Below are 23,103 nucleotides of genomic sequence, written 5' to 3'. Positions count from 1 at the left end.
GCAGTGTGAGGTAATACCTCATTGTAGTTTCGATTTGCATTTCTCTAGTGATTAGTGATGTTGAGCATCCTTTCATATGTTTGTTGGCAATCTGTATATCTTCTTTGGAGAAATGTCTGTTTAGGTCTTCTGCCCATTTTTGGATTGGGTTGTTTGTTTTTTTGATATTGAGCTGTGTGAGCTGCTTGTATATTTTGGAGATTAATCCTTTGTCAGTTGCTTTGTTTGCAAATATTTTCTCCCATTCTGAGGGTTGTCTTTTCATCTTGTTTAAGGTTTCCTTTGTGCAGAAGCTTTTAAGTTTCATTAGGTCCCATTTGTTTATTTTTATTTTTATTTCCATTTCTCTAGGAGGTGGGTCAAAAGGATCTTGCTGTGATTTATGTCATAGAGTGTCCTGTCTATGTTTTCCTCTAAGAGTTTTACAGTCTGGCCTTACATTTAGGTCTTTAATCCACTTTGAGTTTATTTTTCTATACGATGCTAAGGAGTGTTCTAAGTTCATTCTTTTACATGTAGCTGTCCACTTTTCCCAGCACCAGTTATTGAAGAGGCTGTCTTTTCTCCATTGTGTATTCTTGCCTCCTTTATCAAAGATAAGGTGACCATATGTGCGTGGGTTTATCTCTCGGCTTTTTATCCTGTTCCACTGATCTATATTTATGTTTTTGTGCCAGTACCATACTGTCCTGATTACTGTAGCTTTGTAGCATAGTCTGAAGTCAGGGAGACTGATTCCTCCAGCTCCGTTTTTCTTTCTCAAGATTGCTTTGCTATTCAGGGTCTTTTGTGTTTGCATACAAATTGTGAAATTTTTTGTTCTAGTTCTGTGAAAAATGCCATTGGTAGTTTGATAGGGATTGCGTTGAATCTGTAGATTGCTTTTGGTAGTATAGTCATTTTCACAATATTGATTCTTCCAATTCAAGAAAGTAAGTTTCCTCTATGCCTACTTTCTGGAGACTTTTTATCATAAATGGGTGTTGAATTTTGTTGAAAGCTTTTTCTGCATCTATTGAGATGACCATATGGTTTTTCTCCTTCAATTTGTTAATATGATGTATCACATTGATTGATTTGCGTATGTTGAAGAATCCTTGCATTCCTGGGGTAAACCTCACTTGATCATGGTGTATGATCCTTTTAATGTGCTGTTGGATTCTGTTTGCTAGTATTTTGTTGAGGATTTTTGCATATATGTTCATCAGTGAAACTGGCCTGCAGTTTTCTTTCTTTGTGACATCTTTGTCTGGTTTTGGTATCAGGGTGATGGTGGCCTCGTAGAATGAGTTTGGGAGTGTTCCTCCCTCTGCTATATTTTGGAAGAGTTTGAGAAGGATAGGTGTTAGCTCTTCTCTAAATGTTTGATAGAATTCCCCTGTGAAGCCATCTGGTCCTGGGCTTTATTTTGTTGGAAGATTTTTAATCACAGTTGCAATTTTAGTGCTTGTGATTGGTCTGTTTATATTTTCTATTTCTTCCTGGTTCAGTCTCAGAAGGTTGTGCTTTTCTAAGAATTTGTCCATTTCTTCCAGGTTTTCCATTGTATTGGTATATAGTTGCTTTAATAATTTCTCATGATCCTTTGTATTTCTGCAGTGTCAGTTGTTACATCTCCCTTTTCATTTCTAATTCTATTGATTTGAGTCTTTTCCCTTTTTTTCTTGATAAGTCTGACTAATAGTTCATCAATTTTGTTTATCTTCTCAAAGAACCAGCTTTTAGTTTTATTGATCTTTGCTATTGTTTCCTTCATTTCTTTTTCATTTATTCCTGATCTGATCTTTATGATTTCTTTCCTTCTGCTAACGTTGGGGTTTTTTGTTCTTCTTTCTGTAATTGCTTTAGGTGTAAGGTTAGGTTGTTTATTTGAGATGTTTCTTGTTTCTTGAAGTAGGATTGTATTGCTAAAAACTTCCCTCTTAGAACTGCTTTTGCTGCATCCCATAGGTTTTGGGTCGTCATGTTTTCATTGTCATTTGTTTCTAGGTATTTTTTGATTTCCTCTTTGATTTCTTCAGTGATCGCTTGGTTATTTAGTAGTGTACTGTTTAGCCTCCATGTGTTTGTGTTTTTTACAGATTGTTCTCCTGTAATTGATATCTAGTCTCATAACATTGTGGTCAGAAAAGATACTTGATATGATTTCAATTTTCTTAAAATTACCAAGGCTTGATTTGTGACCCAAGATATGGTCTATCCTGGAGAATGTTCCATGAGCACTTGAGAAGAAAGTGTACTCTGTTGTTTTTGGATGGAATGTCCTATAAATATCAATTAAGTCCATCTTGTTTAATGTATCATTTAAAGCTTGTGTTTTCTTATTTATTTTCATTTCGGATGATCTGTCCATTGGTGAAAGTGGGATGTTAAAGTCCCCTCCTATGATTGTGTTACTGTCCATTTCCCCTTTTATGGCTGTTAACATTTGCCTTATGTTTTGAGGTGTTCCTATGTTGGGTGCATAAATATTTACAATTGTGTTGTCTTCTTCTTGGATTGATCCCTTGATCATTATGTAGTGTCCTTCTTTGTCTCTTGTAATAGTCTTTAGTTTAAAGTCTATTTTGTCTGATATGAGAATCGCTATTCCAACCTTCTTTTGATTTCCATTTGCATAGAATATCTTTTTCCATCCCCTCACTTTCAGTCTGTATGTGTCCCTAGGTCTGAAGGGGGTCTCTTGTAGACAGCATATATATGGGTCTTGTTTTTGTATCCATTCAGCCAGTCTGTCTTTTGGTCAGAGCATTTAATCCATTTACATTTAAGGTAGTTATCGATATGTATCTTCCTATTACCATTTTCTTAATTGTTCTGGGTTTGTTATTGTAAGTCTTTTCCTTCTCTTGTGTTTCCTGTGTAGAGAAGTTTCTTTACCATTTGTTGTAAAGCTGGTTTGGTGGTGTTGAATTCTCTTAGCTTTTGCTTGTCTGCAAAGGTTTTAATTTCTCTGTTGAATCTGAATGAGATCTTTGCTTGGTAGGGTAATCTTGGTTGTAGGTTTTTCCCTTTCATCACTTTAACTATGTCCTGCCACTCCCTTCTGGCTTGCAGAGTTTCTGCTGGAAGATCAGCTGTTAACCTTATGGGGATTCCTTGTATGTTATTTGTTGTTTTTCCCTTGCTGCTTTTAATATTTTTTCTTTGTATTTAACTTCTGAAAGTTTGATTAATATGTGTCTTGGTGTGTTTCTCTTTGGATTCATTCTGTATGGGACTCTCTGCACCTCCTGGACTTGATTGACTATTTCCTTTCCCATATTAGGGAAGTTTTTAACTATAATCTCTTCAAATATTTTCTCAGTCCCTTTCTTTTTCTCTTCTTCTTCTGGGACCCCTCAATATCCTGTAGCACTGGAGCAGCAGAAGGAATCATGGAGCCTTGAAACAAACCCCACATTCACTATCTGCCATGGCCCAGTTAGCTACGGAGAGCTGCTGCCATGAAATAATGGCTTACTTCTCTTTTGCCATCCAGATCTTACATGCATGCCTCCCATTTGGCTAACCAAACAGGACACTGCTGGCCAAGGAATTGGTAAATAGTGTTTCCTACATTCATACCCGGGACGAATAAGAAAAATCTTAAGAGAGTGGTGATATTTCTGTTACAATCAGTAGCTGGCATAATGGCAGTTTGAAATTAATATTTCACCCATTTTTTCTTAATGTACTTTACTAATGCACTTGAATATGGACAATAAGACTAAATAGCCTTATTATATTGTTAACTATTTAATAAAAATTATTTTTTCCTTCTTCTATTTAGCCTTTTGTTTGTTTGTTTAATATTTGAAAATTTTTTTGCCTGTGCCTTGCGACTTGCAGGATCACAGACCAGGGATCGGACCCGTGCTCCCTGCAGTGGAAGCGTGGACTCCAAACCACTGGAGCACCAGGGAATTCCCTTTATTTAGCCTTTTAAGATTGTGGTTTCAGTGTTCTTTCACCAAAAGATCAAGTAGATGGTGACATTATCATTTTTGTACACAAGCATGTGTGAGTGTGTGTACAGACTATTTGATAATTATCCTGAGAATTAAGAAGTTGCAAAATGCTGCCTGACTTTTTCTGTAACGTCAATAATTACTGAAAGGTAGTACCTGGAAGTTTATATGGCTAGACAAAGAAACCTGGGAATTTTGACACTATGAAAAATAACCATGAAATAATTTCATTTATATAGTACAAACACATCTTGCCATATAACCTATGTCATGACAAATAATGTGGACAGATAAATAAGAGATTACTAAATTTCAGGGGTAAAAAGTATGGAAAAAGTTGTGAATCTTCTCTCAGTGAGAAAGTGCCTATAGCTATGTACAGGTAAAAATTTGCTTATGATCTAGGGGTCATGAATTTTCTAAAATCTATCCAGTCATGAACTTCTTTAACCCAAGTTAATAAACCCTGCTAACTGATAATGAAAACCAATGACCAAAATAAACTGCAAATAAAATACTTTTAACACTTTTTTTCTAAATATTTCAGATAAAAATGTGTTGCTTGACCTTTTGGAATAAATATCTCAATTCTCCATATTTTATTTATGTATAAAAACTGTCTTTAGGGACTTCCCTGGTGGTCCAGTTGGTTAAGACTCCATGTTTCCACTGCAGGGGGCACAGCTTCGAGCCCTGGTCGGGAAACTAATATCCCACATGTGGCGTGGCCAAAAATAAATTAATTAATTAATTAAAGTTAAAAAAAAAAAACTGTCTCTATAAGACAATTCCTCCAACTACAGCCAGTATGCATGATGGTAGTAACTATTTGGGGGCACTCACTGTGTCTTTTTACTTTCATTCTCTTGTTTAATTCTCATGGTGATCCTAATATTTTTCTCTTCATATAGATGAAGATAGTGAATTTTAGGTAGGTTATGTAAATCAAGTTCACACACCTCATCATTGCTGGAATGAAGCTCTATTTCTGAGCAATCTCAATCCAGAATCCATGGTCTTAACAATTAGGTGGAATTACCTCCCAGTGAAAGACAGTTACATGAATAAAACTAAACATTAGTAGAAAGAACACAGTATTTGATGTCAGATAAACCTTGTTTTGATTCCAAATTGTGTGTACCTTGAGCTCCAAATATTTTATTTTATTTTATTTTATTTTGGCAAGAACAGTTCACATGACGTCTACAATCTTGACAAAATTCTAAGTGTACAATAGAGTATTGTTGGCTATAGGAAAAATGTTGTATAGTAGATCTCTAGAATTTATTCTTCTTGCTTACCTGAAACTTTATGCTCATTGGTTACTAATCAATGAGCTCAGAGTCTTTTAACCTCTCTGAGCTTCAGACATGGGAAATTATTTAGAAAATTATAGAACTCAGTGTATCCAGAGTCAATTTTAAAACTCAGGATTTAAACAAGCCCCTCTCTCTCAACGCCTTGTCCAAACATGCTAAAGGGAGGTGACACTTGAGGTGAAAGAAAATACTGACAATTTGTTTATGTGGTTTAAAACCACATACATTATAATATCACAATTTCCCAAACTTGTTCCACAAACCATGAGAGTTTCTTGAAATATATTAATATTTCAAGAGGCCAAAAAAATATAGGAACTTTTGTGTGCTTAACTCTTTTTGAATGGAGCACAATGCATATTAAAATATTAAACTGATCTCTGAGAAGTCCCACAATAAACTGACTTAACGTATTTACTCAGGCTTTTTTTTTTTAACTTATTTTATCAGGGATCCAAGCTTAATTGTATTTTTTTATAAAGAACACTAGTTAACATCTTACCTGTTACTCATGTTCTGCAGAAGATATTTTGGTCAGTGATGCTTTACATACCTCGTTTGGGCTGTGTGTCTGTTTCAGAATAACTAAAATGGCAGTTACCTCATTTTTAAAGTAGAAAAATACAGCAATCTGCTTCGCAGATATTTTAAGGGCTAACGAGGAAAATTCATTATGAACAGTGGGTCCTCAGAAAAGACATACCCCATTATTGCTGCTTCTGTGTGAGTTATAAGCAGTGCTTGGCTGGCTCAAGGAAAAGAATAAGGCTGAGCTTGTGTTTGTATCCACAGATATATTTTGGTCACAGATTCTAAAAACCCATCCAATACTGAATCACAAAAAGTTGATTTTGTTTGGTTTCTGTGTAAGTCTCCTGAGTCACCATGATATTTTCTAGGAAATAATAAGAATTTTACTCTTGGAGAGAGCTTTAGCACCTTGTAGATATTTTTTTAATGAGATTATATTTTAATGCTAAATGTTGTTAGCACAAATATTTTATATTTTACAATTCTTGTTCTATTATTACGACTTAGCTGTGATTTCCTATGAAAAAATAACTTAAATATAGTTTTAAGGTATTTTATAATATTCTTTTTCTAGGCAATTCTTAAATTTCTTTCAGAAATAGGCATTTTTCAAGGCTGATATCCCTTTAACTATTTTACCTTTCTTGCCAATAAATATACTGCTAAGCTAATTGATTAATTTGTGTAATCATTCATGAAATATCCATTGAATGCCTCATGTGTTCTAGACACTGGGACAAGCGTTGAAAATAAGGAGCAAAATCACACTGTTTCTGCCCTTACAAAGTCTACAACCTAATTGGGAGATAGATATTACTAAAAGTAGCAGACATAAATATAAAATGACAGCATTAATCAGAATAGGTACAGAGTGCTATGTAAACTTATAATTGGGTAATTTGATTTATTCACTGTGATCTACAAGATTTCCAAGGAAGGTAATAACTAAGTTATTATCCAAATATCATATCCAAATTATCCAGAGCTATGTTGGCCATCTTAAGAATTGTGTTCTTTATCCCCCAAATAATGGGAAACCATTGAAACATTTTAAGCATCATCAGATTTACATTTTGAAAAGATAACTCCAGTTGCATTGTGGACAGTAGACTAGAAAGGCACATGAGTGGATGTCAGTGAAGTGCTGATGAGAGCGAAGTCGAGAGAAATTTAAGAAGACTAAATAAATACAGAAGTAGACCATAATTGTGGATTAAGTTACTAAATACTTTTAAGATGCCGTTTTTTTTTCTCAAATTGATCTTCTCAGATTCAATTCAGTACCAATCAATCCCACAAAATTTTTGTAGAAATTGACAAGTTAATCACAAAACTTATATGGAAAAGATAGGTTCTAGAATGACAAAAAAAAAAAAGGAAAGAAAGGAAAGAAAGAACAAAATTGGAGCTCTTACATTACTTAATTTTTAAAAACTCACATAAAGCTACACTTATCAAGACTATGTGGAATTTTAGCTTAATGGAACTAAGCAGAGTTTAGAAATAGACCTGAACATATATTGTTAATTTATCTTTATGAAAGATTGAAGGTATATCTGTATGGAACAATAAGCTATCTCAACTATGCAAAATATATAAAAGTTAACTTGAAATAGATCCTAGACCTAAATGTGAAAACAAAAACTATAAAATTTCTAACAAAAAAGGGAGAAAATATTTGCAGAATTGGGGTAGGGAAATATTCCTTAGATAGGACACAGAAGGCACACAAGCCAAGAAAATGATAAATTCGACTTCCCCCAAATTAAAAACTTCTGCTTATAAAAAGAACTCTTAACAAAGTGAGAAGACATACTATTAACTTGCAAAAAATGCAAATGTAAGATAAATGTCTAAAAAAGGATTGTATTCAGAATATGTAAAGAACTCCTACAATCTTTAGTAAAAGGAATCATACCTCAATAAAAAACAAACTGGGCAAAGACTGAAAGAAGGACTTCTTAAAAGAGGATATATGGATGCCCCATAAGTACACAAAAGTGTACCAAACATTATTAATCATCCAATTTGTCGACTGGCATATTTTAAGTGTTTTAAAATGACAGTTGCTTCCACCCTGAATAGTATTTACTTGCTTCTGCATTGATGTTCTAGAGTATCTGTGCAAGAATCTATGCATTTGTTTTAATTGAGAAAAATTTGTCCTTTTTCTTACCTAAGCAAGTCAGCTACTCAAATTCTCCACAGACTCAAAACAGTGTCCGTTTTTGAAATATACAGTGGACAATGCCAAACTTCCACTATCTTTTTTTGAGGATATAAGGCAGAGAGGTGAAAAAGCCTTTTCCTGGGACCTGAATGCTATTAGTCATGAAGGTAGGTGTTTCAGTTTAAAGTGAAGTGACAAATGCACCCATGTATTTGTGTATGTGTTTTTGTAAAATATGTGTATGTGTGTGTGTGTGTGTGTGTGTGTGTTGTGATATGCAGGACCTTTAAAGCACAGAGCATGGACCTAAATGACGACACTCAGACCACAGCACCTTCCTTGACTTACAATATAACGGTAACGTCCTCTCTCTCTACTAGTAACTTTCTATTATATCACCCTCTTTATCTTCTGTATAGGACCTCTCATAATCTGAAATTACCTTACAGTTTCCCCTGTTTATAATCTGACTCCTTTCTAAAAAAATGTCCTGTGGCAGAAGGAATTTTTTCTGCGTTGCTGACTATGGTAACTTTGATGATAAAACGGAGCTTAGCACATAGTAAGCTCTCAATAATTTTTTATTGAATGAAGAAATAAGCTATATGTTTAACTCTGATTTACTGAGCATTAGACAGAACTACTCCTGTAAAATAAATCATTCTTTCCTCGTGAATATGCTCTTCCCTTTTCCCAGTTTTGAAACGCCATTTCTTATAAATATGGCCTTTCATTCTGAAATGGATATCAGAGTGAACTATAAAACAAACCATTGTTCCTAAAAGTAAGGGGATATGAAATTGTCAGAATATGCTATGGAGGGCATTCGTGCAACATTTTTCTTCCTATTATATATTATGTCACAAAATTTCACTCATTAAAAATAATTGAAACTGTTCTTTATAAGTTTAAATGAGTAAAATGTAAAAGTTGTTAACTTTTTCCTTTATTTTTCAAAAATAAAACTCTTGGTCTTCAAAAGTGAAATATTGATTTTGTTCCCCTAAGGCATCACACAATTCTTAGAACAATACAATAACTTTCAGTCAGTGAGACCAGAGATTCCAAACATGTGATCATTTGAACAAGAACAGGTCAAAATTTGCCTTTGAATTTGTCTATGGAGAAGGAGTTTTCTAAGCATCTAATACTGTCAAGATAATTTCAAACAGGAGGTTTTGAAAAACAACTGATTTCACACACTTAATAGCGATTTGTACCACAAGATAATACAGTAACTTCCATGATCCTTATCTATTTGTAGTACAAATCTGTTCAGCCAACATCTGGAAAATTTAGTCATTAGTCTCTGTTATTGCTTGTGTCTGAGAGTAATAACAAAATTGCTTAAGTAAGAAAGTCCTGTCATACAATCTAAGCCATAAATTCAACTTTGCTATTTACACACACATATACACACGAAGTGGGTTTTTTTTTTTTCTTTTGAAAAATGCCTGTTAATCTCCTTTAATAAATTTATATTACAAAAGAAAAGGTGTTATTTCCAGAAATAATGAGAGCTCAGCTTTTGAGGGATTTTCTCTTAGCTTTTTAAAGTTAATTAGAAAGGACATGATTGAAAGAAGAGCTTTAATGTTTTAAAAGTACACAGACACAATACATTCACACAAATATGTACAAAAACGCTCACATACCTGAAGGATTTCTTTTTATGAAACTCGCTAATAATTTTCATTAAATTTATGACCATGTTTCTCAAAAACAGATCCCATATCTACAACCAAAGCAATTTAAAAACTGATTCATAACCTGGTGTGTAGTACCTGATTAAAATTGTAATATAAATGGACATATGCTTATGCTAAGAATTTGATCTTTCTGAAAGCTAAACATTGTTTACTAAAATATGGATTTGAAATATCAGGGAGCACTCATATTTTTGTTCTTGTTGAGGTTGTTGAAGTGATATCGTAGCACGCGTTTCGATCTCCCTTAGTTTTTTTTCTTTTCTTTTTTTTTTTAAAACATCTTTATTGGAGTATAATTGCTTTACAATGGTGTGTTAGTTTCTGCTTTATAACAAAGTGAATCAGCTATACATATACATATATCCCCATATCTCTTCCCTCTTGCGTCTCCCTCCCTCTCACCCTCCCTATCCCACCCCTCTACGTGGTCACAAAGCACTGAGTTGATCTCCCTGTGCTATGCGGCTGCTTCCCACTAGCTATCTATTTTACATTTGGTAGTGTACATACCTAGAGAAAATTCAAGTATATAAGTTATTTACAACTTTTATTTTCTTGGCCCATCATAGGCAAAGTGTAACAAAGAGGCTGAGTTTGATCGTATTTTTCTATACTTCCCTTTAGAGCTGTTCAATCAGTCATTCACTAGACATTTATTTAGAAAATTATGGGACAAGTATAATACTAAGTGCTAAAGAAACAAATTGACGTATTCCCTCATTTTAAGGAGCTCACATTATAATGGGCTTAAAAGTACATAAACAAATAATAAGTACTTGGTACAGAAATGTTTTATTAACGTGTATGTGATAGGAAATGGCTTTGCCACTTTAGTTAAATAAATCCACAAACTTCAGTCACTCTCTCCTGATATTTGCTCTTTTTGGATATATGAACTATGGTGTATTTAATATCTTCCCAGAGATTGATCCATCGTTTTCCCCTAATTATTGAAAAAGGAACATTTTATAACACCTGTGTATAAAAACCTATATCATTTGCCACAAAGAAAAGTAATCTTAAAAATAAAGTCAATTAAAACAGTGAGTTCTGGCTAAATAGTTTCACCAAACCAAGATTCTGAGTCTGCAACTGCTCTCCCTAGGTTAAAAAGGAGAGATTAGCAATGTTACAGGAAGGCTAAAGATTTCTGTCACCAGACTGGGATTTCTGCCTGACTTGATAGGAAGTTAGAAAGGAATTGAAAAGGGAATAATGTTCTCACTTTGTAATTCAATATTATTTTTATTTTCAGTTTGTTCTGATTTTTGTCTCTGTTTTCTTTTTCCTGTCTTCCTGTAGGTTATTTGAACATTTTCTAAACTTTCATTTTTATTTATCTGTAGTGCTTTTTAAAGTATTTATCTGTAGTGCTTTTGGGTGTATATTTCACACTCAAAATAGTGTAACTTTTTAGTGATTGTCATGGATTTCTAACCACAGTCTACTTGTGTCATCATTTTACCAGTTCTTGTGCAGTGTAGATAGCTTACCTCCCTTTACTTCCCTTTATTCTCCCCCATTTGTAAAATAATTTTCTTAAATATTTCCTCTACATAACATTTAGAAGCGTATTAGATGGTGTTATGTTTGCTTCAACTGGCATAATTTAGAAAACACAAATTAGAGAATTCAAGAGGAAAAGCAAAGTCTGTTGTATTTACACATATTTTTGCTTACTGCGTCTTTTCTTCCTTCCAAGGTTTATTCTTTTTTTTTTCCTTCTTCTTTAAATTTTATTTATTTATTTATTTATTTATGGCTGTGTTGGGTCTTCGTTTCTGTGCGAGGGCTTTCTCTAGTTGTGGCAAGTGGGGGCCACTCTTCATCGCGGTGCGCGGGCCTCTCATTATCGCGGCCTCTCTTGTTGTGGAGCACAGGCTCCAGACGCGCAGGCTCAGTAGTTGTGGCTCACGGGCCTAGTTGCTCCGTGGCATGTGGGATCTTCCCAGACCAGGGCTCGAACCCGTGTCCCCTGCATTGGCAGGCAGATTCTCAACCACTGCGCCACCAGGGAAGCCCCCAAGGTTTATTCTTTATTTTCTTTCTCTTTAGAACATTCAGTCAGTAGTACCAGCTTCTTTGGCTCCAAGTGTGGGATACATGAGGTAAGAAGAAAACCCAGGGAGCTCATCATCATGTCATTCCTTGAGTGCCAAATGCCTATTCAGGTTGTCATCTTCTCTCCACACTTCAGAATATCCTTATGTTTCTTGTCATATAATGTACAGGGTTTGTAGTTGTACTTAGTGAGATGAATAGGAAAAGGTACATCGACTCCATCTTCCCAGAAGCAGAAGTACAATTCAAGATTCCACCCAAACTTATTTCAAGTACCACTAGTAAGTACCTTCCAGCTCTGAACATATTTGCCTAAACTCTTTAGTATTATTTATTCTCACTCATCACATCTTTTAAAGTAGTATTATCACTTGGATCTGTTTTCATTTAATTTAATTGATTTTCTAAGCCCGTAGAGTAGCATTGTGAAATGTATACTGGATTTAGAGCCAAACAACCTGTATTTGTGTTTCATTTCTACCATTTGCTAGCTGGGTGGTCTTGAAGAATTAATGTAACTACCTATGAATTATAGTCTTCGGTAAAATCAATATCAATATTGGTGATACTGGTAGTATCAATATCTTCCTCTGCACGGATATTTTTGTAGTTAAAGTGTAACAACATATATGGAGACATCCTAGGACCATAATAGGTGTTTAATAAGTGTTTATGGAATCTGATGTCTTCAGAGCACACTATTTAGCTGGCACTATCCCCTTAAATAAGATTACTTTTACTATAGTTATTAAAAGGAAAGGTAATAATGTCTAAATTGAAGTGGGGATGGACTAGAGGGTAAAACTAAGTTACGTAATTTTTGTGGCTCGCCACATCAGAAAGAAATGGGGGTAACCCCATTTGACCAACCCTAGCAGTCATATTAAACTGATATGTTGTAAAAACACAAATGAGCTTCAAGGAGTTTCCCTGTGCCTGCTGCCTTGGGTAAGCCTATGCTGGACCAGTCAGTGTAGCGTGCGTGTAGCCATAGACATCTAAGGTAATCACAGACCTGTTATTGCTCAATCTCGGGTGGCTGAAGGCCACTTGTCCCTCTAAGAAGTTGGAGGACGCCAACTGCTCAGCGGTTATGTAACAGTTAGCATGCTAGAGTCTTATTTGTTATTGGAATTAACTAGACAGATTGCTCCACTAAGATCAGCTGTGCAACACCACACTCTTCTTCCCTTCTTCCTTTCTGACTTGGTTGTACGATGAGATGAAACCGGGAGTTGCAGCATTTACTTTGTGATCTGGGGTGGGCAAGCCTGAGAACCAAATCTACCATGCTGAGAATGGCAGAGCAAAGAGATGTTAGGAACCTGGGTCTTTCATGATTTTGTTGAATCACTGAATTAACTGATCCTGTATATTGACCGTGTTACTATGCGAGATCACAATTGCTTCAATGTTTGAGTCACTTTCATCTGGGTCTTCTCTTATTTGGACACAGTTTGAGAACATCTCGTAAATTACTGTGCATACATAAAAAGAATTATAGAAATGATTGATTTATTGCATATACATATTATATATCAAATGGAGTATCAAATGGTTTTTGAAATAACGTATGGAGGTATGTTGTTTTCTCTATCTTGCCTCAAATAAAAAAAAATAAAAAGAAATTGCAGCATAACCCCATCTCCCCATTTTTCAGGCTGCAGTAATTTTGTCCCCAAAGCTAAAGATTTTCATGGAAATTGATGGTGCTTAGTAAAGGAAAAGTCCATTGATGGTTCTGCCTTTATGGACTGTGTAAATACAGAGAAGAAATTCTACCACAGAGGCCAGTTGTTGATGATTAGCAAGTGGTAACATCACTCTGTGAAGAAAGGGGTGGGTTGTTTTCTGCGGGTCCCCAAGGCCTAACACTTCTGACATCACCAACTGCTGACGCTCCTCCCTCAAACATTAGCTTTAACCTTCGGAAGGTTGATACTCCCAGTGGGTGAGCATTGACGTAGAGCCTGAATGGTGTCTGAGGTCAGTAATGCACTCTTAATCATTTTGGAATTTAACGTCAAAGATAGGAACTCAAATAAGGGATTAAAGGTAACTAAAGCATGACTTAAGTCATCTTTCCTTACACTCCCCTAATATAAGCAGAATCATTCTTATGTCAGGCTCTTTAAAAATCCATTCAGAGAAGTGTTGATCATTCTTATTTATTTATCAGACATTTATTGGGCAGAATGTGGGGTCCTTTGAACAAGACAGAGCCGATGAGACCTGGCCCCAATCATCAGGGAGGTCGCAAACAGCCCACCAGGGAATGCAGAGAATATAATACAAGAATAGAAATGACAAAGGTTTTCAGCAGTAGAGCAAATAAGAGAAGAGCACATTTCAAATCTAGGGGTGATCTATATGGGGGACTTAAGAAAGGTGTGTGCAGGAAGTGACCTTGAGATGGTTCATGAAGGAATGACTGAGTTTAAACTTAAGGAGTCACAGGCACAGAGCATTTTAGTATCACAACACAATGAAGAACAAGGGATTCATGTTTGAACCAGCATAGGTTTGCCACCTGGCTTTGCTCTTAGTAACTAGACTTACTTTAGGAAATAAGTCACTTTGAGTCTGTTTCTTCATCTTTAAAATGGATATAATAACATTCACCTTATAGACTTAGAAGAATTAAGTTCTATGGCCCATTATAAGCATTAATGTCTGACCTAGTTTTTTTTTTTTTTAAGGAATTCCTTTATTATTATTATTTTTTTTTAAATTATTTATTTATTCATTTATTTTTGTCTGTTGGGTCTTCGTTTCTGTGCAAGGGCTTTCTCCAGTTGCAGCAAGCGGGGGCCACTCTTCATCGCGGTGCGCGGGCCTCTCACTATCGCGGCCTCTCTTGTTGTTTGTTGCGGAGCACAAGCTCCAGATGCGCAGGCTCAGTAGTTGTGGCTCACGGGCCTAGTTGCTCCGTGGCATGTGGGATCTTCCCAGAGCAGGGCTCGAACCCGTGTCCCCTGCATTGGCAGGCAGATTCTCAACCACTGCACCACCAAGGAAGCCCCACCTAGTTTTTACCTAAGAAACATTAACTGTTATTCTTGTTTGCATCAAGTTTTCCAGAAAGGGTGACATTTGAGACGGATTCTTAAAGGAATTATAACAAATGGAAATGTGGGCATTATAAATGACTGAGCAACATGTTTGAAGACCCAGAGAACTCAAAGCATGGGAACCAGGGAGTGGTCTTTTGGAGAAGAGTCATGGCAGAAATGGAGATAAGAGCATAAAATGGAGGTGTGACTCTGAGTATGGGTTCTGAGAATACCAAAGTTCCAATCAAGATGTCAAAATATAGTATTGGTCAGCTGCTTGTATTAGCATCCTAGAACCATAGCATAAACAATGCTAAAGGAAGAATGTGTCAAACTAAATAGTCTAACAATAAGATACAAGAGAATCTTGTCACATACAAGAGAATCTGGTCAGTGTCACTGGAGTAACCTTCTTATGGTGACTTAATTTTCTAAAAATTTCCAATATAGAAGAGAATTCAGAGGACAAACATTTGAGTCAAACATTGAGAGAAATTTATGGGTATTATAGGTTGCATATTAGATGCTGTAATGCACATGCATGACACACACGCTGAGACCTCTTCCTGCGTCCACCACCTCTAGATCAAACCAAGTCCACATAGACGGCACCACTAAGTATCCCATCCAGGTTAGGTCTTGCTGAACTTCATGATAGACTCGCTGTCCTTCTCTACACAGCCTGTAAGACAGCTACTAGCCTTTGGTTGGAGTTGAAACCTAGTTCTGTCCCTTTTTTAGTCTCTTGCTAGTTTGTTGAACCTTGAATATACTGAGAACTGGCAAAATTAAAATTTTTGAGCTGTGAAACTGAAGGCCAAGCAGAGGGATGTGGCAGAAGAGGAGATAGAGAGATTTGCAGCTTGACTTGATTCACCACTGCTGGCTTTGAACATAGTGATAAGGGGCCATGAGTCAAAGAATGTAGTTAGCTTCTAAAAATGGAAATGACCCTGAGCCAACAATCGGCAAGGAAATAGGGACCTCAGTCCTATAATCACATGAAACTGAATGCTTCCAACAACCTGAATGTGTTTGAAAGTGGATTTATCTACAGATCTTCCCAAAAGGCAGATACCTGCTGATACCTTGCTATCAGTCTTGTGAGACTCCAAGGAAAGAACCAGCTGGCCCCTGCTATGCCCAGAATTTGACCTTCAGAAATTGAGATAAAATTTGCATTGTTTTAAGCCTCTAAGTGCATGGGAATTTGCTACAGCATCGATAGAAAACTAATATACTATTAATATACTATAAAAACTATTATACTATTAAGTGAAAATCTCTAAAAAATTTATCCCAACCACTAAGTACCATGAGAAAATACTCTACCCAAGTACCTTCATACTACACCAAGCAAGAGAGCACTCATGAAACACTCAGACAGGCAGAATCGTTTAAATTACCTCCAGTCCAAAGTAAGGATCAATATACATGGAAGTCGGATTACTGAGCTCATGGGGCTATGGAAACCCCTCCTGTAACTTCATGACATATGAACACATCTGCAACTTCCTGGTATAGAATTCCCAGTGTCAGTTCTGAAGAAATGGGAAACAGGAAACAGGGAAGTAGAAAACCTAATTAGTAAGACTAATCATGATAAAACCCAAAGCTAGTTTTCTGCTCTAACTGTGGATGATAAGGATACAATGCATGAAACTACAGATAAATCCTCACATTCATGAGAATTACTGTATAACAGGTGTTGCCCAGCCTGAGGATACAAGACCATGGAGGGTAGGGTGGGGTACGAAGGGCTAAGAATAATAATTCTATGGCTCGTTTCCACTGGCTAGATGGCTAGGTTGCAAGAGCTGTAGCTGGCTTCCTCTTCTTGCCCCCCACCCCCTTTCAGAATGTTCTGCTCCTGCCAGATCACTGAGGGAAAAAGATCAGTAGACTTTACCTTGAAGTTGATGTCAAATGCAGTAATGTCATGCACACATTGCCTGGTCTGTGTGATGCTGTTATATCATCATCATCATCATCATCATCATCAATCATCACATTTATTAAGCATTTTCGACATCCCAGGCACTTTGTACATTATCTCATTCCATGCTCACCATAACACCCTATGAGGTAAGTAGTACTATTATCCCATGTTACAGATGAAGAAACTGAGGTTTAGAGAGGTCAAATAGCTTGCTCAAGGACTCAAACTAGAAAATGATAGTTGACCCCTAAAAGTCTGACTTCAGAGTTCTTATTCTTTTCTCCTTGTACAGGTGCTCCAAATCCTCTAAAGAGGCATCCAAGGGCTATTCTGAACCAAACAGAGAAAGTGGAACAACCTTGAGTTGCAGGAAGTAAAAGGTACCTTAAGCTCCTGTGCTGGTGCTAAATCACAACTTTCTAAAATGTGTTCTTGTCGGTATCAGCAGAGGCCCAGGAGCAAATGTCCAAGTTCCCAGAGCCCCAGGGATCCTCTCCAGATCTGTCTTCTATCCTCCATTCTGAACTTGGTGCTCCATCCTGATTTCTCTCATTTTCTCTGCTTAACTTCCTTCTCCTTGTCTCTTCAGAGGGAGCGTCTTGGCTTCCTCCGCAGCCTTGTCTTTGGATGCTGCTGTGGCAAGACTCTTGCCTCTTAATTCCAAAGACATTTCCCTGCTGCTGCCTCAGAAGGCCTAGCCCAGCACCTTGAAACCAAGGCTTCTGTTATGTCTTATGTTCCAGGCTCATACATTCAGCCTGTTGAGAAGACAGTGTGAACACCCCTTGAAGCTGCCAAACATTCTCACCAGCGTACTCCACCTCTCACTGCAGGAGTCCTGCTTCCCAACCTGAAACCTGGGATGATTTTAATTTATTCCAAGTTGGATCCTACAGCAAATATTCATATTTTAAAAACAGCTCAGCTGCTTCTCCCCACTTTAAGTGTGTCTCTGGAAATGTATTCACTGAAGTTTCATCGACATCAACCGCCTGGGTTTCTCTCCCTTGTTCACACTTTTCTCACCCAGAGGAAGCATTTTATTTTCTGCAACCATGGTGCATACTCCAGTTGGAATTCCATTGCACTCAGTCTACACTATAGCACTTCCATCTTAACCCAACCTGGGACTTTAAAACAGACATTTGTTTAAAAAGTCATAAATTCATATAGTAAAAAGCTAAAACAGGACAAAAGGTTTTTAATGAACAATGTACTTTCAACTACATTTGGCCAAAGACACCACTGTGAACTGCTGTTGCTCTGGCTGTCTAGAAATTTTTCATACAATCATAAGTACACAAGCATTTATTTTAAATAAATGAAGTGTATTATACAAAATATACAATGTACAGTATTTTGTGGATTTTTTTTTCTGTGTTGGAGATATTGCCTTATCAGCATATGCAGAAAACTCTACCTCATTTTTTAACAGCTATATGATAAACATTATTAACCTAGCTAGACCCTACTTTTTTCAACCAATCCCTTATCAATAGACATTTATTTGTTTCCTGTATTTTTTGCTACTATAGCATTATTTTAATGATTATTTATATATATAGATGTTTGTATATGTACATATAATGTCCCTATTTAAATAGTCTTCCAATTCCCCCTTTATCTCCTTTATATTATTATAAAATTATCTAATTACATTTATTTTGTAACTTATTCATACTCTGCTTTCCCCCACTAAACTGTAATCTCCTTAAGAAAAGGGACTTTTTTGTTGTTATTCACTTCTGTATCCCTGGCACTTAAAACAGTGTCTGGAACACAGGTGATACTCAATAAGTTTTTGAAACAGTGGGGAAAGACATTCTTCTTACACAGTATCTGGGGTATACCTGTGGAATAAAATCCTCAAGTGGAGGTGTGAATTTAAGACTTTTACTAGGGATTTACTAGGTCTTTTAAGAGCAGTGGTACCAATGTTTAGTTCACCAAGAAATTTGAAAAGGCTTTTCTTTCATATTCTCCAATCCTATAAACAGTTCTATACCTATATCGTAAGGTCAGGGCCCTTTTTCTCTCCCCACACCTGAATCTTTTACCCTGTAGGCGTGCGGACACCCCAGACTGCACTTTAAATCACTGTTCATGACTTCCCCCACAGATGCCCCTTAGCCTCTGTGTCACTTGCTCACTCACACTAGTGACAGTCACCATCAAAACTACAAATACAGGGAAGATGGCCACATGGGCTTGGAAGCAGGTATCGGCCTTTGGGAGAGGGAACCCCAGAGTCCCCTGCTCAGATCATGATCTAAAAAGATGAATATGTGTGTGTGTGTGTGTGTGTGTGTGTGTGTGTGTATGTGTGTTCTGGGTAGGCACATCACCCTGGGTATGCCGGAGCAAGGGTTTTGTTTTCTCAAGTCTAATTTCAATACTGCCAATATTGGAAAATACAGGTGCTTTAGGCATTCTTATAAGAGTGGGGTTGAGCATTTTTCATATATTTGTCTTTCTTTTTAAGAATTTAGCAAGTCTCCTTTCCTCAAAGTTTCTAACAAAAAGCAAAATAGGAATGTCCACAGGAATTAAGAGCATTGGAAAAGATGAAGGAAATTTGTTCTTTAATGTAAACATTACTATATTATTTGAAGCAAGTATATTCAGGAAAAATAAAAGGATTAATGTGCTGCATTATAGGTAATTAATGTATGGGACCTCTAACCTTGAGAAGATGTACAGATTGAAAATATAAAATACTGTATATTGCTCTTAACTGAGAGGCCATATTCCCAAAAAAGTTTTTTGAAAAAAAAAAAAGTTTTAAAAAATAACATGATATGAAGGTAAAGCTAATACTAGAAGACAGAAATATAAATGCAGCTGTCAATGCCCTTATAAATATGTATTACATATATATCAAAATAAAAAGGATAAATTCAATGATTTTGATCATTGATAATGATCTGATCATTATGATAATGATGATAATGATATCATTATGATCTTATTATGATACCTAATAAGATTGTCAAGGACATTTTGCATATCTTAAAATAGGAATACTGGAAAATGTAAAATTAATCTCCATTTACCTTCTCTTGCTTGGTAGAAATTTTATATTTCCTTCCCCCACTGTTTTAATGTAATGGTTGTAAATTTGCTATACTTTGTAGGAAAAACCATTCATTTGAAGACAGTACTTCTCAAACTGTCTATGGAAAAGGGTCAATTTTTTTCATCCCAATCCATCCTTGACTGATATTTTTATAAAATATGATAAAGAATAAATTACTAGAAACATAAAATAAAAAACAAAGGAATATATAAAACATACAAACAGAAGACATACATTATGGCCATATTTTTATCATCAAATGGAACAGACATAAAATTACATCCAAACTGCTATACACGTTTCTTCAGCTTATTCTCAATGTCTAATCTTCCCTAGCAGACAGATAATAAACCTTCAAGGATCAGCTCTGGTCCACAGACCACAGTAGAAGACTTTCCCAAGGGACATGTTTATTTTCTAGGGTTTGATTTCTTGTCCATATATTCAATTCATTTCAAACATTTTATGAAGTTTTGACTCCCATCATGGCATACTATTTAAATTCTTCCTGTATTCCTCTTAGAAATTCAACGTACCTTTTGATGGAAAAAGCTTTGGATGACCTCAATTTAATTCAGTAGGCAGAACTGAGTTGGTAAATTCCTTTTACCAGTTATAGCTCCTTTGCTAAGCAGCACATTTCAGAAGGCAACAGAGCCCAATACCCCAGCCCTGCAAGGCTCTGTCTACTCATATGCCTACTCATCACCTCAGAGAGGCCCTCAAAGCATTTCTAAGTCTCAGGGTTATTTTTAGTCAATTTCCTTTACTTCTCCCAAAGCTGAATTGCAAAATCCTTACTCTCCGTTCTCTTGACTTTCATTTTTATTTCCCCAATGTTTTATTTCTGCTTTTGCTAATGCTCCACAAGAGGAGAAATGTAAAAATTAGTACACAATGAACACAAAACTCTCCTAATTGAGGAAGATAGAAGCAGATGAAAAATCTGCTTATACTAGAATCTCTAGTAAAGGAGGAACTCATGGTTAAAAAAATTCATTTTAGACACAAAAAATATTTTAGCTAAATTTATGGATTATCGATCTTTAATGGATAAAACAAAAATCACGTATTTGAAGAATTTTCCTAAAGCTTTTGATGTTGGGATCGGGTAAGACTTTGAAGTGACACTATTTGCCAAAATATGTGTTCTTATTAATAGTTAAAAGTTGACTTTGACTTTTAACTATCTACAGCCAGCAGTGAGTTCTTCCTTGAAGAGATTCAGTAGGAAGAGCTGTATGAGATCAAAGCAGCCCTGCTCTGAGCCCAGTTCTGGTGTTGACAATTTGTGTGAATTTTAACACATCACTTAGGGCTTCCGACTTGCTATTTGTCCAATAAAGACAGTGAAATCTTTCAGAGAAAGAGTGAAGACCAAAAGAAGAGGTATGTAAATGTAAGACTGGACTCTATAAAACTCTTAGAGGAAAACATAGGAAGAACACTCTGACATAAATCACAGCAAGATCTTTTTTGATCCACCTCCTAGAATAATGGAAATAAAAACAAATGGGACCTAATGAAACTTAAAAGCTTTGGCACAGCAAAGGAAACCATAAACAAGACGAAAAGACAACTCTCAGAATGGGAGAAAATATTTGCAAACGAATCAACGGACAAAGGATTAATCCCCAAAATATATAAACAGCTCATGCAGCTCAATATTAAAGAAACAAACAACCCAATCCAAAAATGGGCAAAAGACCTAAATAGACATTTCTCCAAAGAAGACATACAGATGGCCAAGAAGCACATGAAAAGCTGCTCAACATCACTAATTATTAGAGAAATGCAAATCAAAACTACAATGAGGTATCACCTCACACCAGTTAGAATGGGCATCATCAGAAAATCTACAAACAACAAATGCTGTAGAGGGTGTGGAGAAAAGGGAACCCTCTTGCACTGTTGGTGGGAATGTAAATTGATACAGCCACTATGGAGAACAGTATGGAGGTTCCTTAAAAAACTAAAAATAGAATTACCATATGATCCAGCAACCCCACCACTGGGCATATACCCAGAGAAAACCATAATTCAAAAAGACACATGCACCCCAATGTTCATTGCAGCACTATTTACAGTAGCCAGGTCATGGAAGCAACCTAAATGCCCATTGACAGACGAATAGATAAAGAAGATGTGGTGTATATATACAATGGAATATTACTCAGCCATAAAAGGGAACAAAATTGAGTCATTTGTTGAGACGTGGATGGATCTAGAGACTGTCATACAGAGTGAAGTAAGTCAGAGAGAGAAGAACAAATATCGTATATTAACGCATGTATGTGGAACCTAGAAAAATGGTACAGATGAACCGGTTTGCAGGGCAGAAGTTGAGACACAGATGTAGAGAACAAACGTATGGACACCAAGGGGGGAAAACCGCGGTGGGGTGGGGATGGTGGTGTGCTGAATTGGGCAATTGGGATTGACATGTATACACTGATGTGTTTACAATTGATGACTAATAAGAACCTGCTGTATAAAAAAATAAATAAAATTAAATTTAAAAATTAAGAAAAAAAAAGAAGAGGTATGGCTAAGATTTAAAAGCCAAGTCACCTCCCTTCAGTAAAACAGTCACTACTGAATAATGACTTGATAAGAATTTACTCTGAGCTTTTCATTGACTGCTTCTTGCTAGGCTTTGTTCTAAGTGCCTTATAAGAATTAACTCCTGTAAGTCTCAGAACCACATGATGAGGCATGTGCTATATTCATTCCCATTTTGCATTTGAGCAAACCAAAGCACAGATGGATTAAACCACTTACCCAGGGGCACATAGCTAGGAAGTCATGGTGCTGGGGTTTGAGTTACGAACAATCCAGAGTTTACATTCTTAACACTGTGCTATGTCTTGTCCTGGCGCTGCACATGATCTGATTAATACAGGCACCCCAGTGCCATTTTTAACTTTAGTTGATAAATCCTGGTAATTTTACCTGTTAAATATTTAAAAAATCTATCCCTTGCTCTAAACTTATTCCCACTGTTTTCATCCAGGTAATTCACTCATCGATCAAAGAATAACTGTTCACTAATAAGGCTTTATCAGGCATTTGCTAAAGGCTGGGGCTATCATGGTGAATAAGGCACATTCCCTGCCATAATGGTGCTTATTATCTCACAAGAAGATAACATCGAACACATGTGTATAGAAAAAGAGATTATTATTGACAGTGACCTCCTTTCCTCTTCAGTTACTTCTTATACTCTTTGCCTCTAGATTCTATGCTGCAGTAATTAAAAGTGCCTCTAGTCTCTAGTCTCCTATGCGTATACTTT

General features: G+C 36.2%; 1 protein-coding gene across 1 annotated transcript in view; it reads left to right on the top strand.

The window, feature by feature from the left end:
- Window positions 1-23,103, top strand: part of LOC132352102 (uncharacterized) — a 536,476-nt gene that overhangs the window by 490,897 nt on the left and 22,476 nt on the right. The window contains exon 9 of the mRNA XM_059902414.1: window positions 17,025-17,112. The gene's annotated coding sequence lies outside the window, so the exon portion shown is untranslated. The remainder of the gene's footprint in view (window positions 1-17,024; window positions 17,113-23,103) is intronic.

This window comes from Balaenoptera ricei, chromosome 17 (genome assembly GCF_028023285.1).
Source record: "Balaenoptera ricei isolate mBalRic1 chromosome 17, mBalRic1.hap2, whole genome shotgun sequence".
NCBI classification, from domain to species: domain Eukaryota; kingdom Metazoa; phylum Chordata; class Mammalia; order Artiodactyla; family Balaenopteridae; genus Balaenoptera; species Balaenoptera ricei.
Note: the sequence above shows the minus strand (reverse complement) of the source record. Positions and strands in the feature narration are given on the sequence as shown.